Source organism: Alligator mississippiensis, chromosome 4, assembly GCF_030867095.1.
Source record: "Alligator mississippiensis isolate rAllMis1 chromosome 4, rAllMis1, whole genome shotgun sequence".
In the NCBI taxonomy this organism is placed as follows: Eukaryota; Metazoa; Chordata; order Crocodylia; family Alligatoridae; genus Alligator; species Alligator mississippiensis.
In genome coordinates, this window is record NC_081827.1 from 237,127,411 (window position 1) to 237,149,776 (window position 22,366).

Here is a 22,366-nt window from a genome sequence, read left to right on the forward strand (position 1 = left end):
TTCACCATAGGTCTTACTCCCAAGACTACCACCACCCACCCCAAGCTCAGCCCAGCCCAGCTCCCCCACCAGGAAGAGCCTAGCACTGGCTCTGGCCCTGGCCCCAGCCTGGAGCAGCAGCCCACACACACCTCACACACAGATCTGAGGGCACATGCCCCCCATGCTCTCCTGGGGTTTGCATAGTGGCAGGAGCCACCCCCCCTCCCGACAAGCCACGACTCCATCCTGAGCCCTGGCTAGCCCCACCCTGGCTGGGCAGCTCCTGCCCCTGCCCCAGCACCACTCCCTCTCTCATCATGGAGACCTTGATCTGCCCCCCCATGCCCCTTCCCTCCCACCTTGCCCTTTTCCCCACAACAGACTTACCAACTGGACGCTGCTTTCCAAGCTGCCGGCAATCAGATCGGTATCAGCCAATATGGCTGTTTAAAAACTGGCCATTGGTATTGGCCCAAAAAAATCTCCATCAGTGCACCCCTACTCATGATTTAACACATAGTTCAGTGGGCTGGGCCCCACCAGAGTCAACAATATTTCAAGCCACGGTGACCCCACAGCTCAGCATGTGTCTGCACTCCAGATACTCTCTACAAAGGATCCATGTTAGCCCCCACTCATGTCTAGTTAGCCCCCACTCATGACTGGAGCCAGGTGTTGTTGTCACAAGTCCTGGGATGCTCCAAAAATGTATATCCAGATAAGATGCAGGACAACCTGGTCTGACTTCACCTCATGGAGGGCGGAGCCAAACTAATATGTACCAGGCTGAAAGAAGGGGATGGCAGAGGGAGTTGGAGTGAATTGTATGCAAGATTGTGCCTCACCATGACTTGAAAAAGAGTCTGTAGTGAGGCGGACTGTGCTTAATGAGCACTACCATATGTCTTATTCAAATGGGCTACATTAACCTATTCTTGTGGTAGGTTCCCATCAACAAATTTGCCCCCATGTGGACCATGTGTTTTATAGCCATGATCAGTGTTGACTGCATTTAATCAACTTCATACTTGGTTTCCATTACTGAGCACATGTTGCTTTTGGCAACAAGTTAACAACAGGCAATGTATTTAGTGAAATTACCTTGCATGCAATAAGATGAGGGGTTCCCCCCCCCCCCATGCCAACTGAGATGAAAAAACATCATCTTGTATTCAAGTAAATACAGAAGTAGACTCCTTTAGTGTTTTGATCCTTTATCCTTTAAAGAAAAGAATTAATGTTGTCATTTAAAGAGTCTGATCTCTAATTATTAGTCCCTATAGGACTATTCCAACTTTACTTTGCACATATAGCAGAAAACAGCAGGTATTTATGTCATCATAAAGATGAATCCCTATGAATTCAAATGTTCAGTAGCCTCCTTTGTTGGAAAAGCGATTATGTCTTCATGCTCAAATGCACACTCCAAAATTCACCCCTACAGGGCCACACACCATACCTACACCTTTGGAAACATTGCCAAATTGTTCCAACTCTTTCATCCACAGGTTCTAGCATCTAAAGCTATTTCTGTAAACTAGCTTTCCAAAAAACATTTAGTAACCTAATAAATAAAAGTCTTCAATCCTCTACTGCCATCCCTCATCTTCCATTTATTCTTGCAGAGCAAGGTATTTACTATCATTATTATTAACAAGGTAATAGGGACAAATTGGTCAGATTGGCTACGCTCAAACATTTTGAGTTCTGTTTTTTCCTACCACCTACTTTTCTTCTTCCGGTTTCTCTTTCTTCCTAATATTAATTTCCATTCCTCAAATGTACATTTTCAACTTCCTGGTCCTCCTGCATTTAGGAATATACCTGAAGAGCAGCTGAGATTTAAAACAAACAGTTCTCTAGCTCACCTTAGTCTAATTTGTCTAATTAAATTTTTTTAAATGCCTCTTCTGAAGAATGGCAGACAAGGTTCCTTGGGTGAATTTGATATCTTTTATTAGACCAACCCAAATAGTTGGAGAAAAGTTATTAAGCAAGCTTTCAGGTTCAAAAACCCTTCGTCAGGCTAAGGAAGTTTCAGCAGTTGGTGTGTGCTCTTCCTGGATGGAATGGCATCTTCTGAAGGATGAAGCTTTATTAGCTAAACTAAAAATGCACATCATCATCTTTGGAAAATCTCTTATATAAAAGCCTAATCCTTTTTCTTTTCAAGTACAAAAGTCACAATACTTATATTTTGTTGTCTCCCATTAGTGCCAACTACCTCATCAAGAAACAAATAAAACTGTCCACATCACACTAGTCAAATCCCTCAAAAATCAAACCGTTGCCATGGCCCATCAATCCTTACCCATCTGAGACAAAAATATGGCCTTTGCCGCATGCCTGATAGTTAATAAAGGGGGAACAGTACTGCAGAAGTGGAGAACTTCTCAAAAATAGTTAACCTAATGTGCATTTACACTTAGTTAAACCAAGAGGGACCTCTCTAAATTCAGACATTCCCACTGTGTAGCATCACACAGGGAAGAGGCACTTAAGGTGACAGCAGATGCAATTAGCTGGATTTGGGGGCAAAAGGTTATTTTGTTTTGCTTTGTTTTGGGGTTGTTGTTTGGGGGGAACTGGGGAGGACCATTTCTTGCCAACATTGGACCTTGTATGAGGAGATGTAACTGGTAAAATCCATCTGATATATTTAAGCACATCAGTGATAACAGCACACAAAGCTGGAAGGCTTTTTATAAATACCTTCTGCCATTCTCTTTCCATCGTGTTTGTTTGCTCATTAAAGTTTCTCCTCCTCCTCTTCCTGGCTTCAATTCAAATCATGAGCTGACTGGCATAAAATGTTCTGCCTTTTGTTGCAGCTCACTAAAACCATAGCTGCATCATGTCTTTTTTCATGCCTTTTCTTCCATCCTTGTCATTCAGTGGTTTCAATCCAGTGATCTCTCTGAACACATTTACAGTCCCAATCAGTTTCTTGATATCAGCTCGCTTGTTTGTCTCTTTTCTTTCTTCTGTTTTCATTCACTATAACACCTTCCTGTCACAGCTCATCTTAGCTCTGAGTTACTGCCACCTCTCTGTTTGTCACTCATACATCTTCCTTTTTTGTTCCCATACTAAATTTCCATCATCTTTCTAAACTTCTTAGCATAAGCAATTTTCTACTATTTTAAACACGTCTCTTGTTTTCTTGTCTATGAACCAAGAATTTATCTTACTGTTACCTTAAATCCTCTTTTTATTTGTTCATTCTTCAAACAGGTTGGCCTGAGCAATGTACTCTCCTGTTACACAATTTGCTTGATTTTTTTTCATTACACTGCCCAAACGCTTAAAGTCAGTCAGTAGCTGCTTAGCCAAAAAAAGCACGTTGTATAAACATATGAAAATCCTACAACAAAAGCTTTCTCTAACAGGATACAGTCAAATATCTGTCCCCTCAAAGACAATGGGCATAGCTTGACCAAAATTGAGACATTTTTAAAGGACTGTTGAAATAAGGAGGGTAAGTCCCATCCATTCCACTTGGAAGGAGGAACACAGAACGTTTAATTAAGGAGGATAAAATCATCAGCAACAAACCTCTCACCACAACAAGCCACTCTCTCACAGACGCACACAAAAAATAATGCACAGATAACATTTGCAAACTGTCGCAGAGCTAGAGCCAGGGAAATAAGGATTTTTTTGGTTTGGTGCCCAATGAAAAAGCGAGGCAGAAATCTAGTTCACATAAAACCAAAACACAAATACCGTTTTTCCTGAAAAAAACTCAAAGGATACCTCAGTTTATTTTCTAAGAGACTTATGCTGAAGTTGACAAGTCCTTGGAAACAAGGTTTTGTTTCAATCCATTGGAGAATGGGTATAAACCATAACAAAAGAAACTAGATTTTGACTCAAAATGCTAACACCTAATGTGGAACTTTAATCCTATAACCTAAAGGGAAAACTATAGTCATCCATATTATAGAGACAGTTTTTCTCCATCCAATGAGTAATATTCTTAAAATCAGAGTGTAAACTCGCTACAAGTATGGAAATATTTTCCATTTTTTGGTATCTGTTCCAGAATACCTTATGAAAATAACAGTCGTCAATTCACAAAACATTGGCAAGAAATCTTGGTGCATTTTTTGCTGCTGTTTTTTGTACAGATCAGGGCATGCCATAGCCTATACAGAACATTTGTTAAAAGAAACCAAAATAAAGCTTTTCCTTCACTAAAAGAATGCAGCATTTTGTAGCAAGTGGCAATACTAACAGCAGATCCATGCAGTACATGTTCTGTTATTAGTGGGTACACTGGTTTATAATTGCAACTATGAAAAATTATGATAAATGAGGTAAATTAAATATATTTACTATAAACAGCTGTACTGAATCTGAAATATTTTAAATACAGGCTATTTACAGCCTTTAGCTCTCCAAATATCTTAGAAAACATATGTTACAGCCAGGAAAGACTTCTCTCATATAATGGCAATTTCTATTATTCTGGTCTTTATTTTTGGTACAAAAAATATAGCTGGAAAGTCAGTTCCAAGAGTCATAGCCAAAACCCAGGGCATTACAGATAACAAATGTCTAAGTAGAGACCTGAAGTTCTCTCTGATATAGACTGAATAGTGACTGTATCTGCTTGACGCACGCACACAGGGCACGTCTACGTGAGACCCTTTACACCACAGTAAACTAATCTACTGCACAATAAAGTGGTACTATGCAACTGTGCACTGAGCTACTGCATGGTAAAATAGGCCAATACACAGTAAATCTACTACCTGTAAATACAGGTAGTAGAATGACTTTGTATTAGCTGATGCGCAGTAGTGCATACGTAGATACCGACTAGGAGCAAATTTGCTCCTGGTCAGTCAGATCAGCACGGGGGCAGCCTCCTGCCAGGGGCAGAGCACTGTGGCTGGGAGTCCCTCCAGCAACGGAAGAGGGATGGCTCTTCAGCAGTTCCTGGCTGGCCTTTAGACCCCTGGCTTGACCCCTGGGGTCTGGGCCAGCTGATGCCTGCTCCTGGTCACTGTGTGCTGGTGTGGTGGGCACATGCTGGCTGCCGCAGAGCCCCAACCTGACCCCCAGGTCTCTGCTGGCTTCTGCCTGGCCCCTGGGCACCATGCTCCTGTGCTGTGGGCACATGCGGGCTCCAGCAGTCCCGCAGGCCATTCCATACAAGTGGGAGAGGGACCAGGAGGACCATGCCTTTTGGGACAGGCTTCTCACCCTCGAGGAGAGGCACACTGTCCTCCTCAAGAGGATGCTGGAGGCACAAGAGAAGCAAGCTGCTGTGGCGGCCCGGGTAGTGAAAGCCATGGAGGAGGACCGCCAAGTGCTAGACATCATCCTGGTCCTGGCACTCACCTTTGTGCTGCCTACCACACAGCCTCCACCTCCAGCCCCACCTGCCGCCTGGCAGTCCCCCACCAACCAGCCACCAGCCCCAGCCACACCTGCTACCTGGCAGCCACCTGTAGCCCCACACCAAGCCCCCCAGTAGGCCTGGAAGAGGTCCAGCGGTGCCTGCGGCAGGCAGGGTCCCCTGCCCCTACTCCTGAGCCAGGTTCCCCAGGAGCTAGGCCACCCACCTAAGCTGCCGCCCATCTCTCATCTCCCTGCCACGTGGCCCCTGCTGGGCCCATCCTCATGCAGGAGGAGAGGGAACAGGCTGGACAGCAGCCGCCCTCATGACGAGCCAAGCCCCTGGGTCACTGGCCTTGCCGCAGGGTCCATACCCACAGTGGTGCCAACAGAGGCCAGGGTGCTGGATCCCTCTCCCTGCGCCATAGGCACGTCTATCCCACCATCCCTCCCTGACACCACACCAACCACACTCTTATAAACAGTTGCATGGGGAAGAGGGTGGGTTTTTTGGGGGGTTTTGGGTGTTAGGGTTTGGGGTGCAGGCTGTTGTTGGGGAGGGACAGCAGGACAGACAGTGGTGTTTGGAAGAGAGCATATCATGGTGGAGAGAAATAAAGATTTGTTGACTAGAAACTGTCCTGAGTGTGGGGGGTCTTGGCAGTGCGCTGTGGGCCTGAGGTTTGCAGGCAGCCTCCCAGGCACCCTATTGTAGGGGGTGGGAGAGGAAGTGGTCCACGAGCACCTTGCAGGCACAGTGCCCTGTCCGCTACTGCCGGGGAGGGAAAACAGAGAGCGTCCATGGCACACTCGCCATCGGCTCCCAGAAAAACATCCCCCCTGCCAAGCTGAACCTGTCTCCCTGGATCTGCTTAATCCTAGAAGGAGCAAATCTGCCCCCAACAGGGTGCACATTTAGACACCTTCCCAGGGCTGGATTTCTACTACACAGTAAATTACCATGCAGTAAATCTAAATAGCATTAATTACATGTGTAGCTGCACCCACACACACAAGTTATGCTTCCCCTACGCAGAATGGAAATCCTGCTATTTAGATTATTTCCTGTAGCTAAAGATAGATCTTCAGTTACTATAATTTGAGTTAAGAACATCAAGAAGACGCATCTTCATTGCTTTTTTGGAAGGCCGAACAAGTCAGAAAATGAGCTAGATCACAGGCAGTATTTAAAAACTTACTCACACTTAACAGGACAATGATAAACATGGGGAAAAAAAATATATATTTTCTTTGCCCATCCCCCCAAAAAATACATTCTCCAAACAAGTGTGCAAGTAAAAAGTAGAATTGTGCTAAACTGCTTTACATTTCAGATAATTTCATTGCCTGTATTGTTACCTGGCACTCACTGTTTAAGTACTTCTTTTTTTGGAAGCATACTTTCTATTTTTCATTTAGGTACACTGCAGCCCTATTGTTCCAGTTCTCCGCTTTCAAATAATTTTTATGTGGATTATCTGAATACTGTTGATCATCGGATTATTAATGAATTTTTATTCACCTTCCTTACCCTATTTTGCACATTGTACTTTCTTTTCAAGTTGTGTAAGATATTTTAATAGCTTTTGTTTTATTACACTATAATCATATTTTCATATTTGTTTGCAGCTCCACACACTGTAACCTTTCTCTAAGCCCTGTTCCTTTCCTAGTGCCTTATCTAAAGACACTTTATCTCTACTTACCTGGAAATGCACAGCTACAGTGAATCAGTTAGTGGACCATCTTGTACAGTGCCCTGTCTCTGATTCTATTCTATACCAAATGCTCAAAAGAAAGTTGCAAAAAACACTGCAGTAGCAGTTTATGAAATAACAAATTTGCAAGACCAGTTTCTCCCTATCTCCTGTTAGATGAGATTGCTTCAAGCCCCTAAGCACAGGGGTTCTTAAACTCATTTTTTGTTCACTGTTTTTTTAGTTTGAAATCAGACCTGAACCTCCCTTGTAAGAGCTAGATATATGCTAAAAATGTTATCCTAGCTAAGCATAATAAATTGTATTTACTCAATCCAAGATGAGGGTTTTTTCCGTATTTAACATGGAAGGAGCCTTGGATCTGACTGGCAGGGCAGGAATAAGTCAACCCTCCAATAATTAGATTCTACCCATGAAAGATTATACCAAATTTATAAATTTTCCATGTATAGAATCTAAATATTGGAGGATCACCTTCAATTTAGAGTCAGCTTAGATTTTGGTAAATACTACAGTTAAAACATTAGTCACCACCACTACCGCCTGCACATACAGTAAAAGCAATATACTGATATCAACCTGATAACACATAATTTCTGCTCAGGAAGCAAAATGAGCTATGCTGGCATAACCCTCAATGGGTTCGGAAAGTGCTAACCTATGTTGGCAAATAAACTACTGCAGCTACACAAAATTACAACTACACTTTGTGCTGCCTTCGGGGTACAGGAAAGCAGTCCTGGGATGTCCCAAGTCTGCAAGAGAGAAGGAAGCAGAATTCCCATAGGAATCAAGAGGGTTATGCAGACATTGCAGAGGAGATGTGGAAACTGGTGTACAACAGTAGCAAATCCTTATTCTAGGCAACTGCAAAGGAGCTGCAACATCCTTACTAAAATGCATAAAAGAAAAAAAAACTAAAACTGAAGCTGCTCTTCTTGAGTCATATTGAAAAGGGGGATCTTGAAACCAACCTGCAATTGACAATGAATTCCTCCTCACGTTTCGAGGAAGGCAGCCCTAAATAGCACACCAACCATGGGGAAAGGGAAGTGAAAAACGTAGGCCGGGGTGGGCAATTATTTCAGCTAGAGGGCTACTTAACGCGTTTTGGTGAGCTGTCAAAGGCCACACACAAAATCTTTTAGAAGATATCATTTTAACAACTTATAGATACAAAAAAAATCATATAATAAAAATCAAACATCTACTATAACATATTTTAATTTTATTTCAAAAAATATTTTTTGTCCTGACTTGCATATTTTTGAGTAGTGAATATAGAGATGATGGCATAAAAGTTCAAAATAAAAAAAGTCTTACTCTTGTATATTGTGGGGTGGGACGGTATGAGGAGTGAGGGGGTAGGGGTGTGCCTGGGGTTGCTGCTTGTGTGCTAGGTCCCAGGAGTCAGCTGGGGGCAGGGGGCACGTACAGCAGAGCTCACCTGGGTGGTGTGGGTACAGCCCACACCCCCTCTCCCAACCCACGGCTGCCCCAGTGGCGCTCCGCAAGGGGCTAAGCCCCATATGCTCCCACCTGGGGCTGCCTGCACCATGCTCCTGCCAGGCCAGCCCCAGCCAGCACACCCAGCTTCCTGGTGGGGCTGTTCCCAGTGCAGTTGCAGCCACCCAGGTACTACTCAGCTCCCCCTGCCTCTAGTAACCCCTCTTCCTCCTGCCCCTACTGCACCACTCCAGGAAGGAGGAAGGAGCCACAGCCAAGGCAGCTCCTGCTCCAGCATGCACGTGGGCAGCTGCAGGCCAGTTCCAATTAATTGGCAAGTGCCACCCACCCTGGACATACCTGAACCCAACCCAAACTACCCAGAGACAAAACCTGCTGCAAAAGTAATGGGACTCCAGTAGACACAACTTATAGCCCATGAATGTATTCCTTTCCCCTTTACCCCCTCAGATTCTCACAACCTTTTCTCCTACCTTTTCTCAAAATGGCAACCAGCTGCAGAGAAAAGGGGGAAAAACCAAATTCTGTTTTAAAGTCATCGGTTTATTTTAAGAACATTACAGTATAAAAAAAAAGAAAGAAAGAAAAAATGGAAGCAATCAAAACGTATTCCTACATACACATTTACTAAAACTCTTTACTTTGAATAAATTAAAAATTTTGGCTCATGGGGAAGTCCAATAATTTTTTTTTAAATGCAAATATAATTAAATGATTTAAAACCCAAGAAAGAAATGCATGCAACAAATACACAAGCACTCAAATTAAATACATCAACACCACAAAAGAATGCTAAAGAAAATCCATTGACAGGGCACTCAGAGGCCACGGATTTTCAGAAATAGCATTGTCAGTTTATTTGATGTAGGGTTTTAATGCAGAACACAGTACTTTTAGTTTAAGGTCCAAAACAAATTACTTAAATGCTCTACTTAGATCCAGAAAAGAAGTAGAAGTGGCATGTTGCTGGCTCAGGGGCTCAGGCTGATAGGCTCACAAATCTAGCCAGCAACCACAACTCTTCTCCGCTTGCAGAGCTTCTGGTTTATCTTGGCCTAGGCAGCATTTTTGCCCTCTGGGACAATCTCACTGAAATTTTCAAAGAAGCAATGATCCTTGCCTGCACTTTTCTAGCAACAGTAGCTTTGTTTCTCCCACCATAGCATGACATTCATCTTCTCTTACCAGCCTACAGCTAATTCAAGGGTATCATCTATGGAGAGCCCAGCAGCATAGGGCCCCAGGAGACTCAAAACTATCTCTAGCAGCTGCTTTAAATCTTTGATACCTTCGTGAGCTGTATATCTGGTAGGATCGCCAACTGCCTGCAATAAGTGTTCACCAATATTTATACTGACACCACTCCATTACCTAAGACCCATACCTCAAACTCTATTTCTCCTACCTACTTGCCACACTCTACTCGCTAAACAACCTTGAAATAAGTAGTGGTAAGTCAGACTATATTTATATACCTCTGCGTGGGGAAAGTATGGGAGAGTTATGGCACATATCTCGATGCCAGCTAAACCCTTAAATTTACAATGCCCATCTGCCTAGTAGTTTATCAGTGACCTTGGCCAAGGTATTCTGAAGGGCTGTCCTTTCCTTACCTGCAGAAAGGCTTACCATAACAAGGTAGAGAGAGAGAGAGACAGAGACAACATGCTCTCAGCACTACCTCTAGCTCTCTGATTCTTAATCCCACATGACCAGAAAATGGAGGGAGCTCTTGTCGGAAGAAAAGCAGAAGGCCACAAAGGTCCACCAACAAATTCACCAAGACATATATGTCCACAGATTTTTTTTTAAAAATGGTCTTCAAAGCATTACAAGATTCCCACACAGACACTGTATGGAGTGGATAAATCCTCTTGCCCAAAACCAGGACTATATAATCCCACCCCACTCAGGTTCCGGCAATAAGAAGCCTTTAACTTAACCCAGTGGACAATAAGGAAAAATGCCAAGTGCACATACCGTGCCCAAAGCAGCAGCGCCTTTCACTTTCCTTTTAGTGGTTAGTTGCTTGTTACTGAATAACAAAAGCTGTTTTTGTAGAAAAACCTTGGTTTTCACAATATAGATTTAAAGCCCCAAAGAATCACTTCTTGATGTCAAAAGTTCATAACCTAAGCAATCACTGTGTAGTCACAAAAAAACCCAAGAAGTATAAAGCAGAACACTGCCCAGTCATAGCAAGCCAGACTGCTCTCAATTGGTCCCCCAGCCACGTAGTAGGTTGCTAGGCTCCAGGTCCTTGTTTCAGGCTGCTCAAAATCAGATAACATTTCCACCTTAACTTCATAAGACTTGCCTTTTCATCTGCTAATTGTACAATATACAGTTATCCTGTACCTGCCCACACAATAATTAAACCTTGCCTTGCTGTTCTCCAAGTATATGCATCCAAGAGCTGAGCAAGAAAAGAATAGTTTACATATTTGAGCGCCACAACTGGCACTGCAACCTGGCCTGTGAGTCCACCTGTCCAGGGTAAGTGTCCCTCCTTGAAGCTTTTCAAACAGTTCTGTCTTCTTAGGATGTGAGCATCATGTAATAGGAAACATCCAATGCTTGCAAAACTGTGGGAAAGCACCTCTTTCTGTTCATTCGTTCACGGACAAGGGGAAAGGAATCCCATCTGCTACACTACCACCATTAGGGAAATTCACTTATTATTTCCTAGATACCACCCAGAATTACAAACCTCAATAGCGGGACAAGCTTAAAGCACTCATACCCCCACTGTAAGTTTTCCAGTACCAAGCCTATTGCTACTAATCAATAGCCAACTGGAATAGCAAATTTACAGAGCATAATTGCCACATATTTTTTCATTATCGGGACAGCTTACTCTTTGGTTTCTTTACACTGTAAGACTGGGGCAAACTTGGCACGTAACTCCAGGCATATGGTTTTCCAGATCCTAACCACTGACAGTATCCCAGGTGTGCATCATGCTCTAATGCCACCCATTTGTGCTCGTTCCATGGGTCAAGAACTGCTTCTCCACTGTAGGCAGCTGATCAGTGAATGCCTGGCAATTTTCACCCACTCTCAGTATCATCCACTGCTCTTCAATGTTCTCATTTTCACAGCTGCATGATCAGTGTGTGTCAGCTGATGTGATAGCACAAGTGAAAGAGCCATGCATTTAAAACAAAAGGAAGCTCCTGTAATCTGGTCAGCATCCACTCTTGAGGACAAAATGTCACAGATTGAAAAACTAACACAAAGAGGAGTAAACTGTAGGCTCAAAGAGAGGAAAACTGAATTATTTATAAGCAGCACAAAAAGAGAAGATTATGGGATGGAACAGATACAGTAATGGGCATTTAATCCAAAACTTTCATTATTCTCAGAGAAGAGCAATGGGATCCCACATGTGCTTCCTACAAGGTTAGTGTACCAAACACTAGCATGGAAGACTGCGAGATGCCTACTTGTATCACATTACCTACACAACCCAGAGGTGTGAGGTTATAAAATAACAGCCAACTGTCAATGCAGTCCACTAAAACAGCTCTATCAGCCACTGTCTGACGGCTGAACTTTTAATAATAAAAGTTTTTAGTATAGATACAACCTTAGAAGGCAGTCACTAAAAAGAGCATTTCTGAATGTTTTACTCATCCAGAAGTAAAGGAGTAATGGATAATCTGACCCAGGACACAAATGAACTGCTCACCCTAATGCATACATATAGAGCTCAACACCTAGCACCTATTTGGTCTTCCATTTACAAAACACTGAAAGATAATCACTGAGAAATCATCTCTTCTTTTTTTTTGCTAAAATTAGATTTCTTCTAGTTTCTTCAGGAGATTTAATAATATTTTTCTAATCCATATAATAAAATCAGACCAAAGTTACAGACTACTCGTATGACTGGACGTATACCTCCCCCACCAAAACCACAGTTCAAAAATAAAACCTTAAAGCTGATCCCTACTTCCGTGGAAATAATGTTTAGATAGTCTTTAGGGAGAAAAGCTGAAGTTATTAAATGCTCTATTAGCCTTTATCCAACCCCATTAAAGTAGATGGCAAGATTACCATTGACTTACAGCAGAATCTAGCTCCTCCTATTGAAGAATCATGAGTTAAAATAATAAATATTAACTAATGGAAAGTTTACTTGATCAACTGCACAGATTATCCATCCCATAATCTGTGATAGCACTGGAGTGATGTTGCAGCCACAGCAGTCCAGCAAACATGTGAGAGGCAAGGCTTTTTTTGCACGGTATCTTTTACTGGACACCTTGCATACCGGGAGAGATCTTACGCAAGCTTTCAGGCACAAGGTATTCTCTCGGGTCTAAAGCAGCATGCCGAGGAAAGGAACCTTGTCCTCAAAAGCTTGTCTAAAATCCTTCCCAACTCTTCGGTTGGTCCAATAAGAGAGAGCACCTAAAATAATCCTTGCCTCTTGCATTCCTCCAATTTCACATTTTAAAAACATTTCCGTAACACTTCATAACTGAGGATCTGATCCTGTAGTCTCATGCACATATCTTGTACACACACCCTTTATCAATCCCAAGAAAAGAGCGCCCGTTATGTTTTTACCACTATTACATTATTACATAGCATAAAACACCATCGTTTAGGAGTGCATCCAAGGGGAAAATATTGTCTCAATAATCTATGTTGGAGTCCAAAATGTTGTACCAAATATTCCTAGCCCTGTGGCAACTTGTTCATTTTGGGGGCTTTTGGGTAGTACTGTGATACAAGTAAAGCTAACCTACCTGTATATTAGAATGCCTCCCAGTAGTAATTAATAGCATACTTTGCATTTTTTTAAAGTAGACACACCTGAAAGCTCTTACATTTAAAAGTTGGGGTCCCATATCTAAGAAACACTGTAATTCATGATCATCGTAATAAATATTTTAGGGATACCTCTTTCACAAGCTGTGCTGCCTACAAAGCATTTCAGTCTTTTCCAATGTTCAAAATTCCATTGCTTTTTTCACATTAACATTCAAACTTTTCAAAAGTTTTTTTTATTGCCATAATGTTTTATTTGTGCCTCAGACACCTGTAAAAAGCACACAAGTCATATTTCTCAAAATGACCAAGTCCCTTCTCAAACAGGTTTACTGAAATCCATTTTTATCAGACGCACTATCTGGTTCTCCCTGTCCGACTCCCCCATCGCCACTCTCACGTTCTTATGAATAAACGTTCACAGCTTTTCACAAACTTTAAAAACAAGCTATTGCTGGAGTATATAATTTAAAAACAAAACTCAAATTCTACTTAATAAAATCCTCTTATTAGATGATTTAGCCACTGCAAATACAATTATGTTAATGACGTATTATAATTCCGTTTAACAACTGGAGCCACGGAGCAACAAGTATTCTTTATGGGCTCATTTATCCTTTTAAAATACCCTCTAGAAGTGGTTAGATCACTACACAGGCAGGAGAAAGAAAACTACGGTAATCGTTACAAAGAGACTGCTTAGTCTCTCTCTCCAACAGAGGTAAAGAACAAAATTCTTTGCGACTTGAATCTAACTAAGTAGTAAGACAGGGTAAATTTGAATACAAAAGTCAAAACCGAAGAGTCGCTGTTTTTCCAAGAGTTTGAGTAAGCCATGGTTAAGGAAGTCAGCAGCACGCTGCAGTCTATTATTTCAAATCACTAATTGAAGAATGAATGGACAAAAGAGGCAGCTCAGCTGTGCTGCCTGATCACGATTCAGACTACAACTTTTAAGTGCGTTTCACATGCCGCCGAGTACTACGCATAGGAGATGAACAGCATGGAAAGCAGAAATGACAGCTCTAGGAGGACAAGCTGTGCTACTTTTAAAGCCTTTAAACAGATGCGGAGTTTGCTGCGGTTCTCTCTCTGCACCCAGCTCCCCTCCTTCACTTAATTCTGTTTTTCCCTGATTAATCTAACACTTCATAAATTAATAAATAAATAAAAAAAGATCATTTTAAAGGGGCTGGTGGGGCTCTTGACCAGACTAGTTGAAAACAGCATGAGAGCCACACGGCGCAGAACAGGACGGCGTATGCTAGAAGATTAGCTGCCTTCTAGTTACCCAACAAACCCGTGCCACGCTTGACACTGAGCCCCCGAGAGAAATTTATCATTTTGACATTCAGCGGCTGCCCGGCCACACGCACACACACACACTGGACAAAGGTGTCCCCACCCGCCGTGCAGCGCAGGGCCGGGGCTGCGGACACCCTACCTGTATCATTCTGCTAACACCACTACGGGGGCTTCTCCGGGGGCCGCGCGGCACAGCCACCCGCGCCGCCGCCGCCGCCTTCCCCGGGCGGGAGAGATGCTCTGGGCTTCGTGAGGGCGCGGAGCAGCGACCCGCAAGACCCGCGGCAGCCGAGTGCGTCCGGGAGGGATGGGGAGCTCCGGAGGGGGCAGGAATCGCCCGCAAAGCACTTCGCAGGGTGCCCGCGGCGGCTCCCCCGCAACCCAGACGCGTCTCTGCAGAAAGTGCGGGCGGGGGACGCCGGCTCCTCCCCACGCGCGGCCGCAAACTTCTCCCGGGCGCCCCGCGGCGGCACCTCGGGGCGGGATGATGCACCCCACGCCGCCGCCGAGCACTTACCGCCGAGCCCCGCAGCAGCGCGGATGATTGCGGGGGGCAGCGCTGCGCTCCGCTCCCAGCCCCGCACAGCCGCGGCCGCCCGGGCTCCGCTCCGCTCCGCAGCGCCACCTGCCGGCCGGCCGCACCGCTCGGCTCGGCTCGACGCGCGGCGCCGGGGCACCCGTGCCAAAGCTGGGGCCGGGCCCTGCAGGTCCTGCCCCAGGCTGCGCGACTCGGGGCTTGGAGTGGGGCCCGTGCACGTGGCCGGGCAGCAGCAGAGCAGCTGCCTGCAGGTAAGTCCGTGGGGGCAGATTGAGGGAGGGGCTGGGGGTGCTGCCCAGCCAAGGCAGGGAGCAGGACGGAGCCGTGGGGGGCTTCCTGCTGCTGTGCGCACTCCTGTGGGGGGCATGTGCCCCCCCACATTTGTACATGGGGCAGAGGCTGTACTGTCCACCACGGCGAGGTGCCCCGACCCGCCTGGCAGCAGCAGGGGCAGCCGCGGCCCAGCGCACAAATGGCTGGCAGAGGTGAGGGCGGCACCTCTGCCCGGTCCGGTACTTCTCACCGGACTAGTCTGGGGGTCCTGGCAGCTGCAGCAACGAATCTTGCCACCCTGCTCCACGGTCCCGCCTGCTGGGCAGCAGAGGCGGCTCCTGCCCATTCTGGTACAGCCTGGCTGCAGCCCTGTGCCCCTCCTGTGGGTGCATAAATCAGGGCAGGGGGTCACATGCCCCCCATGCTGCCTAATGCGTCACCTATGCCCCCTGCCCCTGCTCCCCCCCATGCCTTGCCTATGCCCATGCCCTCCATATACTGGATATTCAGAAAAACATATGTTGTGACACAGGTACACCATGGAGGTTTTACAGCACACTAGGGGGAGCTCAGGAAGAAAAAGGTGGAGAACCCCTGAGTTAAAGCACCCCCCTCCTCCCCACCCAACAGATCTTTGCATGTTGGGGAGAGAGGGGGAATCTGGGTGCTCCTCTCCCAAGTCCCACTCCCCTTCCCCCTGCTGACAGCCCTGGGGGCAACTGCAGGACAAATGAACCCCAGGAAATACAAGTTCCCTAAGGTGCGGTAAAGTACAGTACCTTCATCTGATACCTCATTTGAGGAGGGTTAATTTTTCACATGATCAGCCACTTTAAAAGCACTCTGCAGCCATGTGCATGTGTCATGGCACAGCTGTAGAGCGCTTTCAGGGGGCCGATCATGTGAAAAATGTAACTTCTGTCTGCGCCCCTGGAGACCCCAGCTTGCTTTTGCAGACAGAGCAGTGTGGGGAGCTATGAATGGGTGGGAGCCTGGGGACTGCCACTTAACACCTTGTGAGCCACACGTAGCCCATAAGCTGCAAGTTAGACAACCCTGTTCTACTTAACAAAAGAGCTGCCTACAGTCAGGAATTTCATCCCTGATGGAGGGATTTGTAGAGTCACCCTTGGCCCATCACTTGGCTGAATTAAATAGACCGAGCTTGTTAAATCTCTCCCTGTACATGTAATAATTCCAATGAATGAATCAATATTGAGTGAACTTCATTATTTTTTATATTTAGCACAGCAATAAAGTCACAATATTGTATTTTTTTCAATATCATAACTATTCATCATGCAGTATTTAAGGCACTTCCAAGATGACAGATGAGTGAGATTTTTTTTCAAGCACTCAAGTGACTAAGGATCATAAGTCCCATTGACTTTCAAAGTCATTTAAGTCTCACCCTATATTTTCAACAGCAACAGAATTGCAGGCTGGCTGAAGTTTCCAACTGAAGGCAGAATGCTGATATTTTGGAAGGAGAAATTTGTTGGTTTTTTTATCAGAAAAAAAAATCTTCTTTTCAGTTTTATTTTATTTGCGCTAATATTTTCTGGAAATGTTCAGAAAACTACTGTCAGTACGGCCAGCCATTTCTCTAGCCTCAGTAACCCCTTTTCTTATCTCAAGATATCTGAATGGATACATCCAGTTAACCAAGTACAAAATGATTACGCACACAATAAATTTAAAGTAATATTTATTCCACCTCTAATAGTTCTTTTATTGCTTTGTTGCTGAAGGTCCATTCTCACATTTCTTATAGTCTGAACCTAATTATGACTAGTGAGAATCAGGAATACCTCCTCTGACTTCAGTGACATGAAGCTGGTATAAATGAATGACAATCAGGCCCCTGAAGTTTAATATATGACCTTTATGATACTGCTGTACATCAGGGATAACCTCTTCAGGCTCCAGGAATTAGTTCTCTAGGCATGCTTTTCATCCTGCAAGGACGCTACAACATTGTAAAGGACAGAGTTGTGTGAGCCAGGTATATCTTATTTTATTTGTTCTTTTTAAAGACTGACTCCATCAGAGAGTCCTTTTGAGATTATTATTTATATTACTGTAGCGTCTACTGAGATCAGGGCCCTATTGTGCTTGGCGCTGTACAAACAAACAGTCCGAGTCCTTGCCCAAATTGCTGACTATTTAAATAGAAATGGCAAAATATAGCAGCAGGGAAAAAAGGCATGAAGGAGTGAAGCAATTTACACAAAAGACAGGGTAGATCCACAAATATAATCCAGGTCTCCTGACTTCTGGCCCTGACTTCCATCCTCTGAGAAAGAGGCATTTCCTTCAATTAAATCAGACATCTTTCTGAACATTTGCCCAGAGGAAAAATAAATCTGTATAACAGTACAGCAGTCAGAATTTTCTGACAATTTTTTAATTTAAAATTAAGATTGTAAAGAAATTGAAACTTTTCACAGAATTGTATTGGTTTTGTCAAAGTTTCTATTGGGAAAGTTTCTCAGAGGAACCTAGAAATTTTTGGTCAGAGAAACTCCAGCAGACTATATAACAGTGCAGTGCGGGGCATGTACTTGTAGGAGACCCAGGTTTAGGACCCTGCTCCTTCTCATCCTCTCATTCCTCATGAGAGCCTTATTATCATCCAATGTACTATGAAGCCAAACCTTGAAACCTCCATTCCAGAGAAATCCTGAAATCCTGTTTTCCTGAGTAGCCTTAGTCTATGTAGACAGTCACTTTAATATAGTATGAGTTCTGGATGTTTCCCTTGGCATAGCACTAGGCATCAGCCCTCAACATAGCATTTCCATGTGCAGAAATGCAGTGTGCTCTGGTGCAAGTTCCCCATGCTGCAACCAGGAGCAAAATGCACTGCTGCAAATTGTAGCTTTTTGCCTATCTCTAATAGAGATTTGCACTAATGAAGCTGTGCTGATGCCAGAGACTAACAGCTGAAATCCTTAGTTAAGACAAGATATTTAGTGTAAATGATGCCAACAATGAGAAGAACCAGAGGTGGCAAGAGAACAAAACTCACTTCTTTATATCCAGCTGAGGTCTTCTCTCAGCATGTGTTTTACTCAGCTCCTATTCCTCAAGCTTTTAAAGTTCTTCAAAGCCTTTTGGAGGGAGATATTCTTAAAAGAAGCACGTGAAGAAAAACAAGGAGGCACATATCTGAATATCTGCTCAATCTGAGGAAGGCTGTTGTTATACATTATCTTTCAAAGGTGTTAAATGCTCTTAAAATGGGAGTGTCTGTATGTTAAAGTAGGTAAAAAGGAGCTAAGTAATGTCTGAGAATTTTGGAGATAATCCTCTTCAGGTGAGGATTATCTCCAACCCTGTTAGCTCAGGCTGCCTATACATGTGCTGGGGCAGGGGGGAGGGTAATCAAAGCAGTTCCCAGACAGCCATTCTAATTAAAACAGCTCACCATCACATGTATTAAACTTCTGCACATTTAAAAATGGCAGCAGGACACTATCTAAATGAAGTTTAGCTAAAGTGCCCCCATGGACATTTAAAAACGCATGGGGGCTTAATACACATGATTGTGAGGCAACACTGGAATGTTCTAATTAGAACTCAATTAATCGAGTCTTCTCTGCCGTGTTTTAATTAGAATGCAAATGAGCTTGTGTATAGGCACCCTTAGTCCACTTCTCCAGGCTAATTCACAGTCCAGCAGGATCCTAGGAGACAGTGCTCCTGTTTGAAATCTCTGGGTTTATCTTGCGAGTCATGTTTGGACATCTAACAGTGCTAATATTGAGTGATACCCTACAGCATCCTTGAAAAGATCCCAAGGCTTCCCAAGGTGCCATGACACCCTGAGAATTACTGTGCTAGAGAGTCAGCAAGTCAGACTTGGCTGATCCTAGCCATGCCCTCTGCTCGCCAGCCCTCCAGCAGCAGGTGCAAGCTGTGCGTATTAGAGAGGGCATTAACCCAGAGCTGCCCTTAGTGGTGGGTGGCATGGGCAACCACTCAGCCCTGTGGTCAGGGAGGCACCACACGCACAGCAGCATCCAGCCCCCCCAAGACAGTAGCGCTACTGCAGGCAGAGGCAAGTAGGCAGGGGCACGGGGCACAGTCTGGTGGGGAGACAATACCACTTGCACTGCCCAGCCCATCATGATGTCATAGGGATAACGGAGACCTGGTGGGACTCCACCCATGACTGGATCACGGGTATAGATGGCTATACCCTGTACAGGAGGGATCATGTAGATAAAAGGGGCGGGGGTGTAGCTCTCTATGTTAAGGAAAGCTACGCGTCCCTGCAAGCCGATATTGGCGACCAGGGTGGACGGCTGGAGACCCTCTGGGTTAAAATCCGTGGGGAGCACAGCACAGGGGACACAATGGTGGGAGTCTACTACAGACCTCCCACCCAAAGTCCTGAGCTTGACCAGGAGCTTGCCCGGGAACTGGCTGAGGCGGCATGCTCCAGGACCATGGTTGTCATGGGTGACTTCAATTACCCAGACATCTTGTGGGAGGATCGCTCAGCAAAATCTGAGCGGTTGCAAAGCTTCCTCTCGTGCGTGGATGACCCCTACCTGACTCAAGAAGTCTATGGGCCAACGAGAGGCAAAGCGCTGCTCGACCTGGTACTGGCTACTGGGGAGGACCTAGTCGGCAACCTAGTGATCGATGGGAAGCTGGGTGACAGCGACCACGAGCTGATCACCTTCACCATCTGCCGAAAAGCTGGCAAGTCAGTCAGCAACACGCAAGTCCTTGACTTCAGCAAAGCCGACTTTGACAAGCTCAGGAGGCTTGTCAGTGAGGCCCTAAGGGACTGTGACCACGGGGAGAGAGGAATTCAAGAAGAGTGGTTGCTCCTCAAGGGAGCGATCCTCAATGCACAAACTAAGTCTATTCCATCTCGGAGGAAAGGCAGCAAGAGGGCACAGCAGCCCCCCTGGCTCTCCAGGGACCTAGCAGACCTCCTGAGGCTAAAAAGAAAGGCCTACAAAGGATGAAGGATGGGAGTCACCTCCAAGGAGGATTATTCTGCACTGGTCCGGTCTTGCAGGAAGCATACTAGGAAAGCCAAGGCTGCAACTGAACTCCAGCTAGCTTTGAGCATCAAGGACAATAAAAAGTCCTTTTTCAGATATGTGGGGAGCCGGAGGAAAAGCAGGGGCAACGTTGGACCCCTGCTGAACCAGATGGGGCAACTGACAACTGATGCCCAGGAAAAAGCCAACCTATTAAATAGGTACTTTGCATCGGTCTTTCATGCGTCCCATGGGACGCCCATGCCCGCTACTGGGCCAGGGAAGTCCAGGTGAGGGTGATCCCCTGCCCTCCATTAATGCTGACTTCATGAAGGAACATCTTGAGAAGCTGGATACCTTCAAGTCAGCCGGCCCTGACACACTTCACCCCAGGGTACTCAAGGAGCTGGTGAGCATCATAGCCCAGCCTCTAGCACGGATCTTTGAAAACTCTTGGCGCTCTGGTATAGTGCCTGAAGACTGGAAGAAGGCCAATGTGGTGCCTATCTTCAAGAAAGGGAGGAAAGTGGATCTGGCTAACTATAGGCCCATTAGCCTGACTTCTATCCCGGGGAAGATCTTAGAAATGTTTATTAAAGAGGCCATCCTTAATGGACTGGCCGACGCCAACATCTTAAGGGATAGCCAGCATGGGTTTGTTGCAGGTAGGTCTTGCTTGACCAATCTCATTTCCTTCTATGACCAGGTGACCTATCACCTGGACAAGGGAGATGAGATTGATGTCATATATCTTGACTTCAAAAAAGCCTTCGATCTGGTTTCCCATGATCGTCTCTTGGAGAAACTGGCCAGTTGTCGCCTTGGGTCCTCCACGATCCACTGGCTGGAAAATTGGCTCCGTGGTCAGACCCAGAGGGTAGTAATTGATGGAAGTCACTCACCGTGGTGTCCTGTGACCAGTGGGGTCCCCCAAGGCTCTGTCCTTGGACCCATACTGTTCAACATCTTCATTAATGATGTGGACACTGGAGTCAGAAGCAGACTGGCCAAGTTCGCCGATGACACCAAACTTTGGGGCAAAGCATCCATACCAGAAGACAGGCGGGTGATCCAGGCTGACCTGGACAGGCTCAGCAAGTGGGCGGATGAGAATCTGATGGTGTTCAACACCAATAAATGCAAGGTTCTCCACCTTGGGAAGAAAAACCTGCAGCATCCTTATAGGCTCGGCAGTGCTATGTTGGCTAGCACTAAGGAAGAAAGAGACTTGGGGGTCATCATTGACCACAAGGTGATCATGAGCCTGCAGGGCGATGCTGCGGCTAGTAAAGCGACCAAAACGCTGGCTTGCATCCATAGATGCTTCTCAAGCAAATCCCGGGACGTCATTCTCCCCTTGTACTCGGCCTTGGTGAGGCCGCAGGTGGAGTACTGCGTCCAGTTTTGGGCTCCACAATTCAAAAAGGATGTGGAGAAGTTTGAGAGAGTCCAGAGAAGAGCCACGCGCATGATCAGAGGTCAGGGAAGCAGACCCTACGATGACAGGCTGAGAGCCCTGGGGCTCTTTAGCCTGGAAAAGCGCAGGCTCAGGGGTGATCTGATGGCCACCTATAAGTTTATCAGGGGTGACCACCAGTATCTGGGGGAACGTTTGTTCACCAGAGCGCCCCAAGAGATGACGACTAGGTCGAATGGTCATAAACTACTACAAGATCGTTTCAGGCTGGACATAAGGAAGAATTTCTTTACTGTCCGAGCCCCCAAGGTCTGGAACAGCCTGCCACCGGAGGTGATTCAAGCGCCTACATTGAACACCTTCAAGAGCAAACTGGATGCTTATCTTGCTGGGATCCTATGACCCCAGCCGACTTCCTGCCCTTTGGGCAGGGGGCTGGACTCGATGATCTTCCGAGGTCCCTTCCAGCCGTAATGTCTATGAAATCTATGAAGTCACCTCGCCTCCAGCCACTGCTCAGGAGGAGCCAGGCTGGGCA

General features: G+C 45.5%; 1 protein-coding gene across 2 annotated transcripts in view; it reads right to left on the reverse strand.

Moving 5' to 3' along the window:
• THSD7B (thrombospondin type 1 domain containing 7B) overlaps nucleotides 1-15,190 on the reverse strand; it is a 680,297-nt gene extending 665,107 nt beyond the window's left edge. Inside the window, exon 1 of one of the 2 annotated variants that reach the window (XM_019480192.2) lies at nucleotides 15,115-15,190. The gene's annotated coding sequence lies outside the window, so the exon portion shown is untranslated. The other variant, XM_019480191.2, reaches the window with a different exon arrangement.
• Between the last annotated feature and the right edge of the window lie 7,176 nt (nucleotides 15,191-22,366).